Genomic DNA, 23039 nt, shown 5'->3' with positions numbered 1-23039 from the left:
CTAAAGAGCCTCTTGATTAAAGTGAAAGAGGAGATTGAAAATGTTGGCTTAAAACTCAACATTCAGAAAACTAAGATCATGACATCTGGTCCCATCACTTCATGGCAAATAGATGGGGAAACAATGGAAACAATGACAGACTTTATTTGAGCTCCAAAACCACTGCAGATGGTGACTGTAATCATGAAATTAAAAGACACTTGTTCATTGGAAAAAAAGTTATGACCAGCCTAGACAGCACATTAAGAAGTAGAGACATTATTTTGTCAACAAAGATCTGTCTAGTCAAAGCTGTGGTTTTTCAGTTGTCATGTGTGGATGTGAAAGTTGGACCATAAAGAAGACTGAGCACCAAAGAATTGATGCTTTTGAACTGTGGTGTTGGAGAAGACTCTTTAGAGTCCCTTGGACTGCAAGCAGATCCAACCAGTCAATCCTAAAGGAAATCAGTCCTGAATATTCATTGTAAGGACTGATGCTGAAGCTGAAACTCCAATACTGTGGTCACCTGATGTGAAAAACTGACTCATTTGAAAAGACCTTGATTTACATGTATTTACATGTATTCCCCATTTCAATGTATGACAAAAACCACTGCAATGATGTAAAGTAATTAGCCTCCAACTAATAAAAATAAATGGAAAAGAAAAAAAAAAAGAAAAGACCTTGAAGCTGGGAAAGATTGAAGGTGGGAAGAGAAGGGAGTGACAGAGAATGAGATGGTTGGATGGCATCACTGACTTGACAGACATGAGTTTGAGCAAATTTCAGGAGTTAGGATAAACAGGGAAGCCTGGCATCCTTATAGTGCGTTGGGTCACAAAGAATCAGACACGACTGAGTGACTGAACTGAACAGAACTGAAAGAAAGATGGAGTGAAAGCTTTTTTCTTCTAGTAAGCAGGAAGAAGCAAAAGAAAATAGAGAAGAAAGAAAAGCTAAAATTATATGTATACTGTGAAAAACTGAGAACCACAAAAGTATAATATTTCTTTGATTCTAACATGGGAAAATAGAAGTGTTAAAATGTGGTATGGAACCCAGGTTCTATGTATTGCAGGCAGATTCTTTAGCGTGAGCCACAGGGATGTCCAAAATGTGGTGTACCCTATACTAAATGGGCTTTGCTCGTGGCTCAGACAGTAAAGAATCTGCTTACAATGCAAGAGATCTGGGTTCGACCCCTGGGTTGGGATGATTCTCTGGAGGAGAGAGCATGGCAGACCACTCTAGTATTCTTGCCTGGAGAATCCCCAGTGGATGGGATGCTGGAGGGTTAAGTCCATGAGGTTACAAAGAGTCAGACAACTGAGCAACTAAGTGCACACATATATATACTAAATAGAGAGAACCACGGGACCTTGGCAATTAGCAGTTCTGTCACTTAAAGTAACTGGCAACTGCAAGTAACACCATGGACACCTTGTGTGTGTGTGTGTGTGTGTGTGTTAGTCAATCTGTCATGTCTGACTCTTTGTGACATCATGGACTACAGCCCACCAGGCTCCTCTTTCCATAGGATTTTCCAGGCAAGAACACTGGAGTGAGTTGCCAGTTCCTTCTCCAGGGGATTTTCCTGCACCAGGGATCAAACCCAGGTCTACAATGTTACAGCCAGATTCTTTATCATGGCCACATTTCAGGGGCTTACATCAGAGCTTCTTAAACTTGAACATGCATACAAATCACCTGGATATCTTATTAAACTGTTTTTCTGATTCAGTAGGTCTGGGGAGGTTATGGACAGTCTACATTTTCATATTCCTAAATGATGTTGATGATGACTACACTTTAGCAGCAAGAGTTTCTGAAACCTGTTACATACAGAAATTTGGTGCTTATTGTTGACTGGATGATCAGTCTGAAGTCAGGCTATACCAGGATTACTTAATGAGCTCAGTGTTATTATCAAAAACCCAGAAACTTTATATCCATGTTTAATATACTCAGTTTTTTTATGTATTCCTTTATATATATATATATATATATATATATATATATATATATATATAACTACAGCTCTAATTATTATATTATCATACAACCACATCCGAAGGTGGGAAGCAGAGTGACATTCACGAGACCTTTACAGGAGGGCCTCTCTTTTTTCATCAAGAAAGAAAACTCATTTCAGAAGGTTTAGAGCACAAGTCCTTGAATAGCTCAATGGCCAGAACTGATCATATGACTATTTCTAGTCTACAAGAGATTGGGAAAGAAATTAGCTAGACCTTTAGGTCTCTGTAGTGAGGCGTAGACAGGGAGAAGGGAGTTGAGAAGGGAGTTAGGTAAACAGTAAACAAGTCATTTATAGAAGCTTTCATATGATTGCCCCTTGTGAGAGGTAGACAATTTAATCCTCTGAGTGGAGGAAAGAAAGGCAGAGCATCAACTAATTGATTTTATTAATACATTTTCATTAGGCCATTCTTCACATTTCAAGAATTATCTGCAGCATATTTCTGGCAGAAGGTGACAGGTGATTTAGAATCATCTATTTTAAGTTGCAATGTCTAATGAATTATAGGTTTAAATGAGGTTTATTTAAAATAAATTGGATTTTCCTGGCTTTTAGCTAAAGATCTTTATTCTTTCTCCTTAATCTGTCAGTGCACCTTACTAGATCACCCATTTGACACAGTTGTACATAGGGAGTATGAGCTGTTTTATAGCTTATTTATTCACAAGACACATAACAAAAGTTGAAATTAAGGCATGATGATGGTGCACAGTTGTTGAAATAAATAGAACAGATGGTGAGAACAAATTACTTGCTGTTTCAGTTGATTTCATCTCTTTAGGTATTTGTTGAGCAAAAATATGCAATGCCTAAAATGTTTCAAATAATTTATTTAATTCTGTGGTTGATAATTTTCTCATCACAAAAGGGGAAACTGCAAAGAGAATAACTTTATACCTGACTGATATCTTTTAAGGAGAAGTATAAAGAGAAAAACATAAGTTTTCTAAAGAAAAGTGGTAAAAACTTCAAAGCATAACAAAGTATCATTTGTTCATGTAAATAATGTCACAGAATAGTTTTACATAATAGTTAAGGATTTAACATTATTTTCTGAAATAATTTTGTTTGAAGAATTTTAAAACATTTTAGTGGGACAACCTGGAAGAAATGGACATATTCTTAGAAAAGTCCAACCTTCCAAGACCTAACCAGGAAGAAATAGAAATTATGAACAAGCCAGTCCCAAGCCCTGAAATCAAAACTTTGATAAACAAATATCGTAAAAAACAAAAGCCCAGGTCCAGTTGGCTTCACTGGTGAGTTCTATCAAACATTTAAAGATGAGCTAGATAAGGCGTGCTGCACCCGGGAGAGTGCGCCCAAGCCTCTGGCTGCCTGAACCGCTCAGGCCGGGGAAGGCACAAAACGCAGGAGCAACCGAATCCGCGCTTTTGTGGAGTACCCGAAAACTGGAACCGCACTCAACGCAGGGCCCGCTCCACATAGAGCAGCCGGGAGCCTGAGCAGTGTAGACGGCGAAAGCACAGACACCCGTGAGCGGGGCAAACCCAGTGTGGCCGGAACACGGTGAGCGCTATCCACACAGAGCGGTGTCTGTCTGCAGCGCCCCGCCCTCCGCGTAGCAGGACTGAACTGAACTAGAGAACCTAAATAAGAGATCACCTCCGCCCGCCTGTGTCAGGGCGGAAATTAGACACTGAAGAGACGGCAAACAGGAGCCAAATAAACAAAGGGAACCGCTTCAGAAAGGACCGGTGCAACAGATTAAAATCCCTGAAGGTAACACCGAATACCCGGGAAGGGGCCTACAGATATCGAGAAGTGTAAGCTGGAAAGAGGAGCTATCTGAAATTGAACTGAACCTACGCTGACCGCAACAACCTCAGAGAAATTCCTAGATATATATGTACTTTTTTTTTTTTTTAATTAAAAAAAAAAAATTTTTTTTTTCTTTCCCTTTCTTTTTTTTTTTTTTAAATTTTTTATTTTTTCTCTTTCATTTTCTTTTATAATTCCCTATTACTCCCCCATTACTCCTCAACTTTCATTTTCATATATTTTTACGATTTTTTTATTTGGGAAAAAAAATTTTTTTTTCTTTTCTTTTTATTTCTTTTTCTTGTTTTTCTCTCCTATTTCCTTTTAGAGTCCTCTAATACTCCTCTATTATTCCTTAACTTTCACTTTCATTTCACTATAGCCACAAAAAAAAAAGAGAGAGAGAAACCCTATTTTTAAACTGAACTTCATATACAGTTCTAAATTTTTTTGTGTGTTTTTGTTTTTAAATACTGTATTTCAAAGAGTCTAACCTCTACACTAGATTTTCAATCTTTGTTATTCTCCCTCAGAACACCTCTACTTCCTCCATTCCCCTTCTCTTCCCAATCCAACTCTGTGAATTTTTGTGGGTGTCTGGGCTACAGAGAACACTTTGGGAACAGATAACTGCGTAGATCTGTCTCTCTCCTCTTGAGTCCCCTTTTTCTCCGCCTGCTCACCTCTATCTCCTTCCTCCCTCTCCTATTCTTCATGTAACTCTGTGAACCTCTCTGGTTGTCTCTCACGGTGGAGAATCTTTTCACCATTAACCTAGAAGTTTTATTATCAGTACTGTATAGTTGGAGAAGCCTTGAGACTATTAGAAGAATAAAACTGAAATCCAGAGGCAGGAGACTTGAGCCCAAATCCTGAGAAAACCAGAAAACTCCTGACCACACGGAACATTAAGGAATAAGAGACCATCCAAAAGCTTCCATACCTACACCAAAACCAACCACCACCCAAGAGCCAATAAGCTCCAGTACAAGACATACCATGCAAATTCTTTAGCAACGCAGGAACATAGACCTGAGTGTCAACATACAGGCTCTCCAAAGTCACACCTAACACAGAGACCCATCGCAAAGCTCATTACTGGACACTCCATTGCACTCCAGAGAGAAGAAATCCAATTCCACGCACCAGAACGCTGACACAAGCTTCCCTAACCAGGAAACCTTGACAAACTAATCGTCCAACCCCACCCACTGGGTGAAACCTCCACAATAAAAAGGAACCTCAAACCACAAGAATACAGTAAGCCCACTCCAGACACAGCAATCTAAACATGATGAAAAGGCAGAGAAATACCCAACAGCTAAAGGAACATGAAAAAAGCCCACCAAGTCAAACAAAAGAGGAGGAAATAGGGAATCTACCTGAAAAAGAATTTAGAATAATGATAATAAAAATGATCCAAAATCTTGAAAACAAAATGGAGTTACAAATAAATAGCCTGGAGACAAAGATTGAGAAGATGCAAGAAATGTTTAACAAGGACCTAGAAGAAATAAAAAAAAATCAATTAAAAATTAATAATGAAATAAATGAGATCAAAAACACTCTGGAGGGAACCATGAGTAGAATAACAGAGACAGAAGATAGGATAAGTGAGTTAGAAGATAAAATGGTGGAAATAAATGAAGCAGAGAGGAAAAAAGAAAAAAGAATCAAAAAAATGAGGACAACCTCAGGGACCTCTGGGACTATGTGAAACGCCCCAACATTCGAATCATAGGAGTCCCAGAAGAAGAAGACAAAAAGAAAGGCCATGAGAAGATACTCGAGGAGATAATTGCTGAAAACTTCCCTAAAATGGGGAAGGAAATAGCCAACCAAGTTCAAGAAACCCAGAGAGTCCCAAACAGGATAAACCCAAGACGAAACACCCCAAGACACATATTAATCAAATTAACAAAGATCAAACACAAAGAACAAATATTGAAAGCAGCAAGGGAGAAACAACAAATAACACACAAAGGGATTCCCATAAGGATAACAGCTGATCTATCAATAGAAACCCTTCAGGCCAGAAGGGAATGGCAGGACATACTTAAAGTAATGAAAGAGAATAACCTACAACCTAGATTACTCTACCCAGCAAGGATCTCATTCAGATATGAAGGAGAACTCAAAAGCTTTACAGACAAGCAAAAGCTGAGAGAATTCACCACCACCAAACCAGCTCTTCAACAAATACTAAAGGATCTTCTCTAGACAGGAAACACAGAAAGGTGGTATAAAAGTGAACCCCAAACAACAAAATAAATGGCAACGGGACCATACCTATCAATAATTACCTTAAATGTAAATGGGTTGAATGCCCCAACCAAAAGACAAAGGCTGGCTGAATGGATACAAAAGCAAGACCCCTATATATGCTGTCTACAAGAGACCCACCTCAAAGCAAGGGACACATACAGACTAAAAGTGAAGGGCTGGAAAAAAATATTCCACGCAAACGGAGACCAAAAGAAAGCAGGAGTTGCAATACTCATATCAGATAAAATAGACTTTCAAATTAAGTCTGTGAAAAGAGACAAAGATGGACACTACATAATGATCAAAGGATCAATCCAAGAAGAAGATATAACAATTATAAATATATATGCACCCAACATAGGAGCACCGCAATATGTAAGGCAAACGCTAACGAATATGAAAGAGGAAATTAATAGTAACACAATAATAGTAGGAGACTTTAATACCCCACTCACAACTATGGATAGATCAACTAAACAGAAAATGAACAAGGAAACACAAACTTTAAAGGACACAATGGACCAGCTAGACCTAATTGACATCTATAGGACGTTTCACCCCAAAACAATCAACTTCACCTTTTTCTCAAGTGCACAGGGAACCTTCTCCAGAATAGATCACATCCTGGGCCATAAATCTAGTCTTGGTAAATTCAAAAAGATTGACATCATTCCAGTCATCTTTTCTGACCACAGTGCAGTAAGATTAGATCTCAATTACAGGAAAAAAATTATTAAAAATTCAAACATATGGAGGCTAAACAACACGCTTCTGAATAACCAACAAATCATAGAAGAAATCAAAAAAGAAATCAAAATATGCATAGAAATGAATGAAAATGAAAACACAACAACCCAAAACCTATGGGACACTGTAAAAGCAGTGCTAAGGGGAAGATTCATAGCATTACAGGCCTACCTCAAGAAACAAGAAAAAAGTCAAATAAATAACCTAACTCTACACCTAAAGCAACTAGAGGAAGAAGAAATGAAGAACCCCAGGGTTAGTAGAAGGAAAGAAATCTTAAAAATTAGGGCAGAAATAAATGCAAAAGAAACTAAAGAGACGATAGCAAAAATTAACAAAGCTAAAAGCTGGTTTTTTGAAAAAATTAACAAAATTGACAAACCATTAGCAAGACTCATTAAGAAACAAAGGGAGAAGAACCAAATTAACAAAATTAGAAATGAAAATGGAGAGATCACAACAGACAACACTGAAATACAAAGGATCATAAGAGACTACTACCAGCAGCTCTATGCCAATAAAATGGACAACTTGGAAGAAATGGACAAGTTCTTAGAGAAGTATAACTTTCCAAAACTGAACCAGGAAGAAATAGAAGATCTTAACAAAATGATCACAAGCAAGGAAATCGAAACTGTAATCAGAAATCTTCCAGCAAACAAAAGCCCAGGACCAGATGGCTTCACAGCTGAATTCTACCAAAAATTTAGAGAAGAGCTAACACCTATCTTACTCAAACTCTTCCAGAAAATTGCAGAAGAAGGTAGACTTCCAAACTCATTCTATGAGGCCACCATCACCCTAATTCCAAAACCAGACAAAGACGCCACAAAAAAAGAAAACTACAGGCCAATATCACTGATCAACATAGATGCAAAAATCCTTAACAAAATTCTAGCAAACAGAATCCAACAACATATTAAAAAAATCATTCATCATGACCAAGTGGGCTTTATCCCAGGAATGCAAGGATTCTTTAATATCCGCAAATCAATCAATGTAATACACCACATTAACAAATTGAAAGATAAAAACCATTTGATTATCTCAATAGATGCAGAAAAAGCCTTTGACAAAATTCAACATCCATTTATGATTAAAACTCTCCAGAAAGCAGGAATAGAAGGAACATACCTCAACATAATAAAAGCTATATATGACAAACCCACAGCAAGCATCACCCTCAATGGTGAAAAATTGAAAGCATTTCCCCTGAAATCAGGAACAAGACAAGGGTGCCCACTCTCACCACTACTATTCAACATAGTTTTGGAAGTGTTGGCCACAGCAATCAGGGCAGAAAAAGAAGTAAAAGGAATCCAGATAGGAAAAGAAGAAGTGAAACTCTCGCTGTTTGCAGATGACATGATCCTCTACATAGAAAACCCTAAAGACTCTACCAGAAAATTACTAGAGCTAATCAACGAATGCAGTCAAGTTGCAGGATATAAAATTAACACACAGAAATCTCTTGCATTCCTATACACTAACAACGAGAAAACAGAAAGAGAAATTAAGGAAACAATACCATTCACCATTGCAACAAAAAGAATAAAATACTTAGGAGTATATCTACCCAAAGAAACAAAAGACCTATACATAGAAAACTATAAAACACTGATGAAAGAAATCAAAGAGGACACAAGCAGATGGAGAAATATACCATGTTCATGGATTGGAAGAATCAATATTGTCAAAATGGCTATACTACCCAAAGTAATCTATAGATTCAATGCAATCCCTATCAAACTACCAACAGTATTTTTCACAGAACTAGAACAAATAATTTCACAATTTGTATGGAAATACAAAAAACCTCGAATAGCCAAAGTAATCCTGAGAAAGAAGAATGGAACTGGAGGAATCAATCTGCCTGACTTCAGACTCTACTACAAAGCCACAGTCATCAAAACAGTATGGTACTGGCACAAAGACAGAAATATAGATCAATGGAACAGAATAGAAAGCCCAGAGATAAGTCCACGAACCTATGGTCACCTTATCTTCGACAAAGGAGGCAAGGATATACAATAGAAAAAAGATAACCTCTTTAACAAGTGGTGCTGGGAAAACTGGTCAACCACCTGTAAAAGAATGAAACTAGAACACTTTCTAACACCATACACAAAAATAAACTCAAAATGGATTAAAGATCTAAATGTAAGACCAGAAACTATCAAACTCCTAGAGGAGAACATAGGCAAAACACTCTCCGACATAAATCACAGCAGGATCCTCTATGACCCACATCCCAGAATTTCAGAAATAAAAGCAAAAATAAACAAATGGGACCTAATGAAACTTAAAAGCTTTTGCACAACAAAGGAAACTATAAGCAAGGTGAAAAGACAGCCCTCAGATTGGGAGAAAATAATAGCAAATGAAGCAACAGACAAAGGATTAATCTCAAAAATATACAAGCAACTCCTCCAGCTCAACTCCAGAAAAATAAATGACCCAATCAAAAAATGGGCCAAAGAACTCAACAGACATTTCTCCAAGGAAGACATACAGATGGCTAACAAACACATGAAAAGATGCTCAACATCACTCATTATCAGAGAAATGCAAATCAAAACCACAATGAGGTACCATTATACGCCAGTCAGGATGGCTGCTATCCAAAAGTCTACAAGCAATAAATGCTGGAGAGGGTGTGGAGAAAAGGGAACCCTCTTACACTGTTGGTGGGAATGCAAATTAGTACAGCCACTATGGAAAACAGTGTGGAGATTTCTTAAAAAGCTGGAAATAGAACTGCCATATGACCCAGCAATCCCACTTCTGGGCATACACACCAAGGAAACCAGATCTGAAAGAGACACGTGCACCCCAATGTTCATCGCAGCACTGTTTATAATAGCCAGGACATGGAAGCAACCCAGATGCCCATCAGCAGACGAATGGATGAGGAAGCTGTGGTACATATACACCATGGAATATTACTCAGCCATTAAAAAGAATTCATTTGAATCAGTTCTATTGAGATGGATGAAACTGGAGCCCATTATACAGAGCGAAGTAAGCCAGAAAGATAAAGACCATTACAGTATACTAACACATATATATGGACTTTAGAAAGATGGTAACAATAACCCTATATGCAAAACAGAAAAAGAGACTCAGATGTATGGAACAGACTTGTGGACTCTGGGAGAAGGCGAGGGTGGGATGTTTCAGGAGAACAGCATTGAAACATGTATATTATCTAGGGTGAAACGGATAACCAGCCCAGGTTGGGTACATGAGACAAGTGCTCGGGCCTGGTGCACTGGGAAGACCCAGAGGGATCGGGTGGAGAGGGAGGTGGGAGGGGGGACTGGGATGGGGAGTACATGTAAATCCATGGCTAATTCATATCAATGTATAACAAAAACTACTGTAATGATGTAAAGTAATTAGCCTCCAACTAATAAAAATTAAAAAAAAAATAATAAAGATGAGCTAACGCCTATCCATCTCTAACTGTTCCAAAATATTGCAGAGGAAGGACACTTCCAAACCCATTCTAGGAGGCCACCATCGCCCTGATAGCAAAACAGACAAAGATGTCACAAAAAAAGAAAATTACAGGTCAGTATCACAGACAAACATAGATGCAAAATCTTCAGCAAAATTCTAAGAAATGGAATTCAACAACACATTAAAAAGATCATATGCTATGTGCTGAGTCATTCAGTTGCGTCCGACTTTTTCCAACCCATGGACTATAGCCTGCCAGGCTCCTTTGTCCTTGGGGATTCTTGAGGCAAGAATACTAGAGTGGGTTGCCATGCCCTCCTCCAGAGGATCTTCTCGACTCAGGGTTCAAATCCAGTCTTTTGCATTGCAGGCAGATTCATTACTGTTTTGAGCCACCAGGAAAGACCAAGTTGGGTTTATCCAAGGGATGTAAGGATTCTTCAGTATATGCAAATCAATCAACATGATACATCATATTAACAAATTAACAAAAAATAAAAATCACATGATGATCTCAAAAGATGCAGGAAAAGCTTTCAACAAAATTCAGTACCCATTTATGATAAAAATTTCTGCAGAAAATGGGCATGGAAAAAATCTAACAACATAATTAAGACCATATAAAATAAAGTCATAGCAAACACTATTCTCAATGGTAAAAAACTAAAAGCATTTCCTATAAGATCAGGAAGAAGATAAGGATGCCCACTCTTGCCACTATTATTCAATATAGTTTTAGAAGTCCTAGTCTTGGCAATCAGAGAAGAAAAAGAAATGAAAAGAATCCAGATTGGAAAAGAATAAGTAGAATTCTCAGTGTTTGCAGATGACACGATACTGTACATAGAAAACCCAAAAGATGCTATGAGAAAATTACTAGAGGTAATCAGCGAGTTTAATAAAGTTCCAGGGTACCAAATGAATACACAGAAATTCTTTGCATTCTTATACACTAACAATGAAGAATCAGAGAGAGAAGTTAAGGAATCAATCCCATTCACCATTGCAACAAAGATAATAAAATATGTAGGAATAAACCTACCTGAGGAGACAAAAGAGCTGTATACAGAAAACTGTAAGACACTGATGAAAGTAATCAAAAACAACATAAACAGATGGAGATACATACCATTTCCTGGATTGGAAGAATCAATACTATGAAAAGGACTATACTACCCAAAGCAATCTACAGATTCAATGCCATCTCTATCAACTTAATAATAGCATTTTTCATAGAACTAGTAGAAAAATTTCACAATTTGTGAAACAGTGACAAAAAAAAAGACCCCAGATAGCCACAGTAATCTTGAGAAAGAAGAATGGAGCTGGAAGGATCATTCTGCCTGATTTCAGGCTATACTACAAAGCTACAGTCATCAGGTCAGTATGGTACATGCAAAAAAAAAAAAAAAAAAAAAAAACCCAGAAATATAGACCAATGGAACAAGATAGAAAGCCTAGAGATAAACCCATGCACCTAAGAGCACCTTATCTTTGACAAAGGGGGCAAGAATATACAATGGAGAACAGATAGTCTCTTCAATAAGTGGTGCTGGGAAAACTGAAGAGCAACATAAATAAGAATGAAATTAGAACACTTCCTAACACCATACACACACACACAAAAGATAAACTCAAAGTGGATGAAAGATCTAAATTTAAGATCAGAAAATATAAACTCTTAGAGAAAAACATAAACAAAACACTCTTTGACACAAATCACAGGAAGATCCTTTATGACCCACCTCCTAAAGTAATGGAAATAACAACAAAAATAAACAGGTGGGACCTAATGAAAAGCTTTTGCACAGCAAAGAAAACCATAAACAAGATGAAAAGACAACCCTAAGAATGGGAGAAAATAATTGCAAATAAAACAAATGATAAAGGATTAATCTCCAAAATATACAAGCAACTCAGGCAGCTCAATATTAGAAAAACAAACAACCGATAAAAAATGGGAAGAAAACCTAAACAGACATTTATCCAAAGAAGACATCAGTTCAACTCAGTTCAGTAGCTCAGTTGTGTCCGACTCTATGCAATCCCATGGACTGCAGCACGCCAGTCCTCCCTGTCCATTGCCAGATCCCGGAGTTTACTCAAACTCATGTCCACTGAGTTGGTGATGATATCCAACTGTCTTATCCTCTGTCGTCCCCTTCTCCTCCTGCCTTCAATCTTTCCCAGCATCAGGGTCTTTTCAAATGAGTCAGTTCTTCACATCAGGTGGCCAAAGTATTGGAGTTTCAGCTTCAGCACTAGTCCTTCCCATGAATATTCAGGACTGATTTCCTTTAGGATTGATTGGCTGGATATGCTTGCAGTCCAAGGGACTCTTCTCCAACACCACAGTTCAAAAGCATCAATTCTATGGTTCTCAGCTTTCTTTACAGTCCAACTTTCACATCCATACATGACTATTGGAAAGACTATAGCTTTGACTAGATGAACCTTTGTTGGCAAAGTAATGTCTCTGCTTTTTGATATGCTATCTAGGTTGGTCATAAGTATTCTTCCAAGGAGCAAGCGTCTTTTAATTTCATGACTGCAGTCACCATCTGCAGTGACTTTGGAGCCCCAAAAAACAAAGACTGTCACTGTTTCCACTGTTTCCCCATTTATTTGTCATGTAGTGATAGGACCAGATGCTATTATCTTAGTTTTCTGAATGTTGAGTTTTAAGCCAACTTTTTCAATCTCCTCTTTCACTTTCATCAAGAGGCTCTTCTCTTTCTGCTATAAGGGTGGTGTCATCTGCATATCTGAGGTTACTGATATTTCTCCCGGCAGTCTTGATTCCAGCTTTTGCTTCATCCTGCCCAGCATTTCTCATGATGTACTCTGTATATAAGTTAAACAAGCAGGGTGACAATATACAGCCTTGATCAACATACTCCTTTCCCTATTTGGAACCAGTCTGTTGTTCTATGTCCAGTTCTAACTGTTGCTTACTGACCTGCATGCAGAATTCTCAAGAGGCAGATTAGGTGATCTGGTATTCCCATCTCTTTAAGAATTTTCCAGAGTTTTTTGTGGTCCAACAATCAAAAGCTTTGGCATAGTCAATAAAGCAGAAGTAGATATTTTTCTGACATACAGATGGCTAATAAAAACACATGAGAAACTGTTCAACATCACTTATTATTAGAGAAATGCAAATTAAAACTACAATGAGATATCACCTCCCACTGGTCAGAATGACCGTCATCAAAAACCTACAAATAATAAATAAATGCTGGAGAGGAATGTGGGGGAAAAGGAACTCTCTTGCACTGTTGGTGGGAATGTAAATTAATACAGGCACTATGGAGAACAGTATGGAGATTTATTTTAAAAACTAGGAATAAAACAACCATACAACCCGGCAATCTCACTACTGGAAATATACCCCCAAAAACCACAATTTGAAAAGACACATGTACCCCAATGTTCACTGCAACAGTATTTACAACAGCCAGGACATGGAAGCAACATAGATGCCCATCAGCAGATGAATGGATAAAGAAGTTGTGGTACATACATATGATGAAATATTACTCAACCACAAAAAAGAATGGATTGTGTATCAGTTCTAGTGAAGTGGATGAACCTAGAGCCTGTTATACAGAATGAAGTAAGTCAGAGAGAAAAAAAGTATATATTAGTGCAGATATGTGGAGTCTTGAAAAATGGCACTGATGAACTAATTTGTAAGGCAGCAGTAGAGATGCAAACATAGAGACCAGACTTGTGGACACAGCAGGAGGAGAGGGTGGGATGAATTGAGAGAGCAGCATTGGAACATACACATTGCAAGCATGCTAAGTCATTTCAGTAGTGTTTGACTCTGTAGTACTATGGACTGTAGCCTGCTAGGTTCCTCTGTCCATGGGATTCTCCAGGCATGTATACTGGAATGGGTTGCCATACCCTCCTCCAGGGGATCTTCCCAACCCGGGATTGAACCTGAGTTTCACATCTTCTGCATTGGCAGGCAGGTTCTTTACCACTGGAGCCACCTGGGAAGCCCAAATATATACTTTATCATAAGTAGTACCAACAGCTGGTGGGAATTTGTTCTGTCACACAGGGAGCTCAACCTAGAGCTCTATGACAACTTAGAGGAGTGGGATGGGATGGGAGGTGGGAATGAGGTTCAAGATGGAGGGGACATATGTATACTTTGGGCTGATTCATGTGGATAAATGGCAGAAACCAACATAACACTGTAAAGCAATTACCCTCTAATTAAAAATAAATGATCCCTCCAATAGAGAACTTTGGAGATATTAAGTTTGTCTGAGGGCTTTTAACCATGGGGAGAAAAAGGTGTTGGTATTATTCATATAGAATAAGTCAAGGTTGGAAAGACCAACTGGGAGCCTATAACCAAAACTAGAAGGGAACTCCTGGAAGGGATGGAGGTTCTCTTGAAACAGTTCCAACCTAAAGCTACCTCAGGTAAGTAGAGGAATGTTTTCAAGATTTCAGACCAAACAAAGCACATGTATTCAGTCAGTGTATTCCTATCCTTTTTATTTAAGAATTAAGGGGGAACATGAAAACATTGCTCTGAAAACTCAAAAATATATAAATGAATTTATTAAGAAAAAGATAGCCCCAAAAATTAAAAACAGTGGCTAAAGAGCTACTCAAATAGGGATTGTCGATGGAAGCAGGGCCTCTCAAAGTAGTAGAATCAAGGGAGATACATTTTGATCTTTTCTCAACCTTTCAGGTCAATGAAGCCTCTTTACTAACTGATGAGATTCTAAGAAATTTACTTATAAGAGAGTGATATAAAAAGAATGTTTTGATTGAAAATTTTAACTTTCCACTATCTTAAATACTTATTACACCAATATAGGTTTACTGATAAGGCAGATATGATGGTTAATTAGACTAGAATAAAAGCAATGATATTTTAGTTTCATGGAGACTAGTATTATGCCTATGGAAAAACTTCATAAAGTATCCTTATGTTTTAGGATAAATCACTTTTCTGGTTAATGGAATTGTTTTCTTAATTTCTCTTTCTTCTTTCTCATTGTTAGTGTATAGGAATGCAAGGGATTTCTGTGTGTTCATTTTATATCCTGCAACTTTACTATATTCATTGATTAGCTCTAGTAATCATCTGGTGGTGTCTTTAGGGTTTTTCATATAGAGGATCACGTCATCTGCAAACAGTGACAGTTTTACTTCTTTTCCAATCTGGATTCCTTTTATTCCTTTTTCTTCTCTGACTGCTGTGGCTAAAGCTTCCAAATCTATGTTGAATAGTAGTAATGAGAGTGGGCACCCTTGTTTATCTTAAATGGCTTTTATTATGTTGAGGTATTTTCCTTCTATGCCTGCTATCTGGATGATGTTTATCCATAAAGAAATGTTGAATTTTGTCAAAGGCTTTCTCTGCATCTATTGAGATAACCATATAGTTTTTATTTTCCAATTTGTTAATGTGGTGTATCACATTGACTGATTTGCAAATATTGAAGAATCCTTCCATCCCTGGGAGAAATCCCACTTGGTCATGATATATAATCTTTTTAATATGTTGTTGGATTCTGTTTGCTAGAATTTTGCTGAGGATTTTTGCATCTGTGTTCATCAGTGATCATTGGCCTGTAGTTTTCTTTTTTTATGGCATCTTTGTCTGGTTTTGGTATTAGGATGATGGTGGCCTCATAGAATGAGTTTGGAGGTTTACCTTCCTCTGCAATTTTCTGGAAGAGTTTGAATAGGATAGGTGTTAGCTCTTCTCTAAATTTCTAGTAGAATTCACCTGTGAAGCCATCTGGTCCTGGGCTTTTGTTTGTTGGAAGATTTTTGATTACAGTTTCGATTTCTGTGCTTGTGATGGGTCTGTTAAGATTTTCTATTTCTTCCTGGTTCAATTTTGAAGGTTATACTTTTCTAAGAATTCGTCCATTTCTTCCAATTTGTCCATTTTATTGGCATATAGTTGCTGCTAGTAGTCTCTTATGATCCTTTGCATTCTGTGTTGCCTGTTGTGATTTCTCCATTTTCATTTCCAATTTTGTTAATTTGGGTTTCCTCCCTTTTTTTCTTGATGAGTCTGACTAATGGTTTGTCTATTTTATTTATCTTCTGAAAGAACCAGCTTTTGGTTTTGTTGATTTTTGCTTTGGTCTCCTTTATTTCTCTTTCATTCATTTCTGCTCTAATTTTTCTGATTTCTTTCCTTATACTAACACTTTGGTTTTTCATTTCTTCTTTTTCTACTTGCTTCTTTAAAGTTAGGTTATTTATTTGATTTTTCTCTTGTTTCCTGAGGTAAGTTGTATTGCTATGAACTTTCCCCTTAGCACTGCTTTTACTGAATCCCATAGGTTTGGGATGTCGTGTTTTCATTGTCATTCGTTCATTTGTTTTTGTGCATATTTTTATTTCTTTTTTTACTCCTTCTGTAATTTGTAGGTTATTCAAAAGTGTGTTGTTTAGTCTCCATATCTTTGTATTTTTAATAGCTTCCCCCCCTCCCATAGTTGACATCTAATATTACCGCATTGTGATCACAAAAGATGCTTGAAATGATTTCAATTTTTTTGAATTTATGGCCTAGATTTATGGCCTGAGATGAGATCTATCCTGGAGAATGTTCTGTGTGCACTTGAGAAAAAGGTGAAATTCATTGTTTTGGGGTGAAATGTCCTATAGATATCAATTAGGTCTAATTGGTCCATTGCATCTTTTAAAGTCTGTGTTTCCTCGCTAATTTTCTGTTTAGTTGATGTACCAATAGGTGTGAGTTGGGTATTAAATTCTCCCACTATTATTGTGCTACTGCTAATTTCCCCTTTCATACTTGTTAGCGTTTGTCTTACATACTGCGGTGCTCCTATGTTGGGTGCATCAGTTCAGTTCAATTCAGTCGCTCAGTTGTGTCCAACTCTTTGTGACCCCATGAGCTGCATCACGCCAGGTCTCCCTGTCCAACACCAACCCCTGGAGCCTACCCAAATTCATGTCAATTGAGTCGGTGATGCCATCCAACCATCTCATCCTCTGCTGGCCCCTTCTGCTCCTGCCTTCAATCTTTCCCAGCATCACGGTCTTTTCCAGTGAGTCAGCCCTTTGCATCAGGTAGCCAAAGTATTGGAGTTTCAGCTTCAACATCAGTCCTTCCAATGAACACCCAGGATTGACCTCCTTTAGGATGGACTGGTTGGATCTCTTTGCAGTCCAAGGGACTCTCAAGACTCTTCTCCAACACCACAGTTCAAAAGCATCAATTTTTTGGTGCTCAGCTTTCTTCACAGTCCAACTCTCACGTCCATACATTACTACTGGAAAAACCATAGCCTTGACTAGATGAACCTTTGTTGACAAAGTAATGTCTCTGCTTTTCAATATGCTGTCTAATTTGGTCATAACTTTCCTTCCAAGGAGTAAGCATCTTTTAAGTTCATGGCTGCAATCACCATCTGCACTGTATTTTTTTGGAGCCCTCCGCCCCCAAATAAATTGTACTAGTGTGAGTTAGTTTTGTTGTTGAATTCTCTTACTGTTTCCAGTTTTCCTATCTATTTGCCATGAAGTGATGGGACCAGATGCCGTGATCTTAGTTTTCTGAATGTTAAGCTTTAAGCCAACTTTTTCAATCTGCTCTTTCACTTTCATCAAGAGGCTTTTTAGTTCTTTTTCACTTTCTGCCATAAGGGTGGTGTCATCTGCATGTCTGAGGTTTTGATATTTCTCCCAGCAATCTTGATTCCAGCTTGGGCTTCTTCTAGCCCAGCGTTTCTCATGATGTACTCTGCATGTAAGTTAAATAAGCAGGGTGACAATATACAGCCTTGATGTACTCCTGTTCCTATTGGGAACCAGTCTGTTGTTCCATGTCCAGTTCTAACTGTTGCTTCCTGACCTGCATACTGGTTTCTCAAGAGGCAGGTCAGGTGGTCTGGTATTCCCATCTCTTGAAGAATTTTCCACAATTTACTGTGATCCACACAGTCGAAGGCTTTGGCATAGTCAATAAAGCAGAAATAGATATTTTTCTGGAATTCTCTTGCGTTTTTGATGATCCAGTGATGTTGGCTATTTGATCTCTGGTTCCTCTGCCTTTTTTAAAACCAGCTTGAACATCTGGAAGTTCATGGTTCACGTATTGCTGAAGCTTGGCTTGAAGAATTTTGAGCATTACTTTACTAGCAGGTGAGATGAGTGTAATTGTGCGGTAGTTGGGTGCATCTATATTTATAACTACTACATCTTCTTCTTGGATTGATCCTTTGATCATTATGTAGTGTCCTTCTTTGTCTCTTTTCATGGCCTTTATTTCAAAGTCTATTTTATCTGATATGAGTATTGCTACTGCTGCTTTCTTTTGGTCTCCATTTGTGTGAAATATCTTTTTCCAGCCCTTCACTTTCAGTCTGTATGTGTTCCATATTTTGAGGTGGGTCTCTTGTAGACTGCATATGGGCCTTGTTTTAATATCCATTCAGCCAGCCTTTGTCTTTTGGTTGGTGCATTCAACCTATTTACATTTAAGGTAATTATTGATAAGTATGATCCCATTGCCATTTACTTTGTTGTTTTGGGTTTGAGTTTATAAACCTTTTCTGTGTTTCCTGTCTAGAGAAGATCCTTTAGCATGTGTTGAAGAGCTGGTTTGGTGGTGGTGAATTCTCTCAGCTTTTGCTTGTCTGTAAAGCTTTTGATTTTTCCTTCATATTTGAATGAGATTCTTGCTGAGTATAGTAATCTGGGTTGTAGGTTTTTCACTTTCATCACTTTAAGTATGTCCTGCCATTCCCTTCTGGCCTGAAGAGTTTCTATTGAAAAATCAGCTGTTATGCTTATGGGAATCCCCTTGTGTGTGTTTTGTTGCTTTTCCTTTGCTGCTTTTAATATTTGCTCTTTGTGTTTTATCTTCATTAATTTGATTAATATGTGTCTTGGGGTGTTTCACCTTGGGTTTATCCTGTTTAGGATTCTCTGGGTTTCTTGGACTTGGGTGGCTATTTCCTTCCTCATTTTAGGGAGTTTTTCAACTATTATCTCCTCAAGTATTTTCTCATGGCCTTTCTATTTGTTTTCTTCTTCTGGGACTCCTATGATTCGAATGTTGGGACATTTAACATTGCCCCAGAGGTCTCTGAGGTTGTCCTCATTTCTTTTCATTCTTTTTTCCTCTCTGCTTCATTTGTTTCCACCATTCTATCTTTCACCTCACTTATCCTATCTTCTGCCTCAGTTATTCTACTGTTGGTTCCCTCCAGAGTGCTTTTGATCTTTTACTGTATTATTCATTGATTGACTCTTTTTTTATTTCTTCTAGGTCCTTGTTAAACATTTCTTGCATCTTCTCAATCCTTCTATCCAGTCTATTTATATGCAACTCCATTTTGTTTTCAAGATTTTGGATCATCTTTACTATTACTATTCTGAATTCTTTTTCAGGTAGACTCCCTATCTCCTCCACTTTTGTTTGGTTTGGTGGGCATTTATCAAGTTCCTTTATCTGCTGAATACTTATCTGCCTTTTCATTTTGTTTAGATTGCTGTGTTTGGGGTGGCCTTTCTGTATACTAGAATTTTGTGGTTCCTCTTTATTGTGGAGGTTCCTCCTTGTGGGTGGGGTTGGATGAGTGGCTTGTCAAGGTTTCCTGGTTAGGGAAGCTTGCATTGGTATTCTGGTGCGTGGAGCTGGATCTCTCCTCTCTGGAGTGCAAGGAAGTGTCCAGTAGTGAGTTTTTAGGTGTCTATGGGTTTGATATGACTTTTGGCTGCCTGTATATTAATGCTCAGGGTTATGTTCCTGTGTTGATGGAGAATTAACATGGTATATCCTGCTCTGAAACTTGTTGGCTCTTGGGTGGAGCTTGGTTTCAGTGTAGGTATGGAGGCTTTTGGATGAGTTCTTGTCAATTAATGTTCCCTGGAGTCAGGAATTTTCTGTTGTTCTCAAGTTTTGGATTTAAGCTTCCCGCCTCTGGCTTTCAGTCTTATTCTTACAGTAGCCTCAGACTTCTCCATACATACAGCACCAATGATAAAACATCTAGGCTAATGGTGAAAATATTCTCCACAGTGAGGAACACCCAGAGAGGCTCCAGAGTTACATGGAGAAGAGAAGAGGGAGGAGAGAGACAGAGGTGACCAGGAGGAGAAGAGGAAGAATCAAACGGGGAGAGATCAATCTAGCCAGTAATCAATTCCCTATGTGCTCCCTACAGTCTGGAACACCCAGAGAGGTTCACAAAGTTACATGGAGAAGAGAAGAGGGAGGAAGGAGATAGAAGTGACCAGGAGGAAAAGAGGGGGAGTCAAAAGGAGAGAGACAAATCTAGCCAGTAATCAGTTCCCTAAGTGTTCTCCACAGCCCAGAACACCCAGAGAGATTCACAGATTTAAGTAGAGAAGAGAAGGGGGAGGGAAGAGATAGCAGTGACCTGGGGAAGAAAAAGTAGAGTCAAAAGGGGAGAGAGCAATCAAACCAATAATCACACCCCTAAGTAAAATGGGTACTGGAAATTAGATTCTTCAAGGTAAAAAATTGATAACAAACACCAAAAAGCAAAGATTAAAAATCTAGAGGTTAGACTCTCAAAAATACAATATTAAAAATACAAAACAAAATCACTAAATTATAAAAAAAAAATACACAAAATTTGCTTTAAAAATAGGGTCTTTTTTTTGGCAAAGTAATAGGTTATAAAAATAAAAACTAAAGGAGTAATGAAGAACATAAAAATAAAAAAACTTAAAAAATGTTAATAGTAAAATATATCTAGGAATTTCTCTGGAGCTCTTGAGGGCAGTGTGGAGTCAGTTCAGCTTCAGTTAGTTCCTTGTTCTAGCTTATACTTCTTCTCTAGGTCTATAGGCCCCTTCCAGTGCTTCAGTTCAGTCAGTCAGTCAGTTCAGTCGCTCAGTCATGTCCGACTCTTTGAGACTCCATGAATCGGAGCATGCCAGGCCTCCCTGTCCATCACCAACTCCTGGAGTTTACTAAAACCCATGTCCATCGAGAGGATGATGCCATCCAACCATCTCATCCTCTGTCAGTCCCTTCTCCTCCTGCCCCCAATCCGTCCCAGCATCAGGGTCTTTTCCAATGAGTAAACTCTTTGCATGAGGTGGCCAAAGTATTGGAGTTTCAGCTTCAGCATCAGTCCTTCCAAAGAACACCCAGGACTGATTTCCTTTAGGATGGACTGCTTGGATCTCCTTGCAGTCCAAGGGACTCTCAAGAGTCTTCTCCAACACCACAGTTCAAAAGCATCAATTTTTTGGTGCTTAGCTTTCTTCACAGTCCAACTCTCACATCCATACATGACCACTGGAAAAACCATAGCCTTAACCATATGGACCTTTGTTAGCAAAAAAAGTCTCTGCTTTTTAATATGCTATCTAGGTTGGTCATAACTTTCCTTTCAAGGAGTAAGTGTCTTTTAATTTCATGGCTGCAATCACCATCTGCAGTGATTTTGGAACCCCAAAAATTAAACTCTGACACTGTTTCCACTATCTCCCGGTCTATTTCCCATGAAGTGATGGGACCAGATGCCATGATCTTAGTTTTCTGAGTGTTAAGCTTTAAGCCAACTTTTTCAATCTCCTCTTTCACTTTCATCAGGAGGCTTTTTAGTTCTTTTTCACTTTCTGCCATAAGGGTGGTGTCATCTGCATGTCTGAGGTTATTGATATTTCTCCCAGCAATCTTGATTCCAGCTTGTGCTTCTTCTAGCCCAGCGTTTCTCATGATGTACTCTGCATGTAAGTTAAATAAGCCTTAAATACAGCCTTGATGTACTCCTGTTTCTATTGGGAACCAGTCTGTTGTTCCATGTCCAGTTCTAACTGTTGCTTCCTGACCTGCATACTGGTTTCTCAAGAGGCAGGTCAGGTGGTCTGGTATTCCCATCTCTTGAAGAATTTTCCATAGTTTATTGTGATCCACACAGTCGAAGGCTTTGGCATAGTCAATAAAGCAGAAATAGATGTTTTTCTGGAACTCTCTTGCTTTTTCAATGATCCAGCAGATATTAGCAATTTGATCTCTGGTTCCTCTTCCCTTTTTAAAACCAGCTTGAACACCTGGAAGTTCATGGTTCACATCTTGCTGAAGCCAAGCTTGGAAAATTTTGAGCATTACTTTACTAGCGTGTGAGATGAGTGCAATTGTGTGGTAATTTGAGAATTCTTTAGGATTGCCTTTCTTAGGAACTGGAATGAAAACTGACCTTTCCTAGTCCTATGGCCACTGCTGAGTTTTCCCAATTTGCTGGTATATTGAGTGCAGCACTTTCACAGCATCATCTTTCAGGATTTGAAATAACTCTACTACGATTCCATTACATCCACTAGCTTTGTTAGTAGTGATGCTTTCTAAGGCCCACTTGACTTCACATTCCAGGATGTCTGGCTCTAGGTGAGTGATCACACCATCGTGGTTATCTGGGTCATGAAGATCATTTTTGTACAGTTCTTCTGTATATTCTTGCCACCTCTTTTTAATATCTTCTGCTTCTGTTAGGTCCATACCATTTCTGTCCTTTAGCGATCCCATCTTTGCATGAAATGTTCCCTTGGTATCTCTAATTTTCTTGAAGAGATCTCTAGTCTTTCCCATTCTGTTGTTTTCCTCTATTTCTTTGCATTGATCGCAGAAGCGCGCCGGCTGCAATGGACCGTGCAGAAGTGTGACCTTGAAGAGCTACCCCTTGCCCAAGGTCAGGGGTGGCGACCAAGAGTGCTAGGCTGTGACAGCACGGGAACAGTGCAGAGGAGCTTCCCCAAGTCCGAG

This window comes from Odocoileus virginianus, chromosome 13 (assembly GCF_023699985.2).
Source record: "Odocoileus virginianus isolate 20LAN1187 ecotype Illinois chromosome 13, Ovbor_1.2, whole genome shotgun sequence".
In the NCBI taxonomy this organism is placed as follows: domain Eukaryota; kingdom Metazoa; phylum Chordata; class Mammalia; order Artiodactyla; family Cervidae; genus Odocoileus; species Odocoileus virginianus.
Note: the sequence above shows the minus strand (reverse complement) of the source record.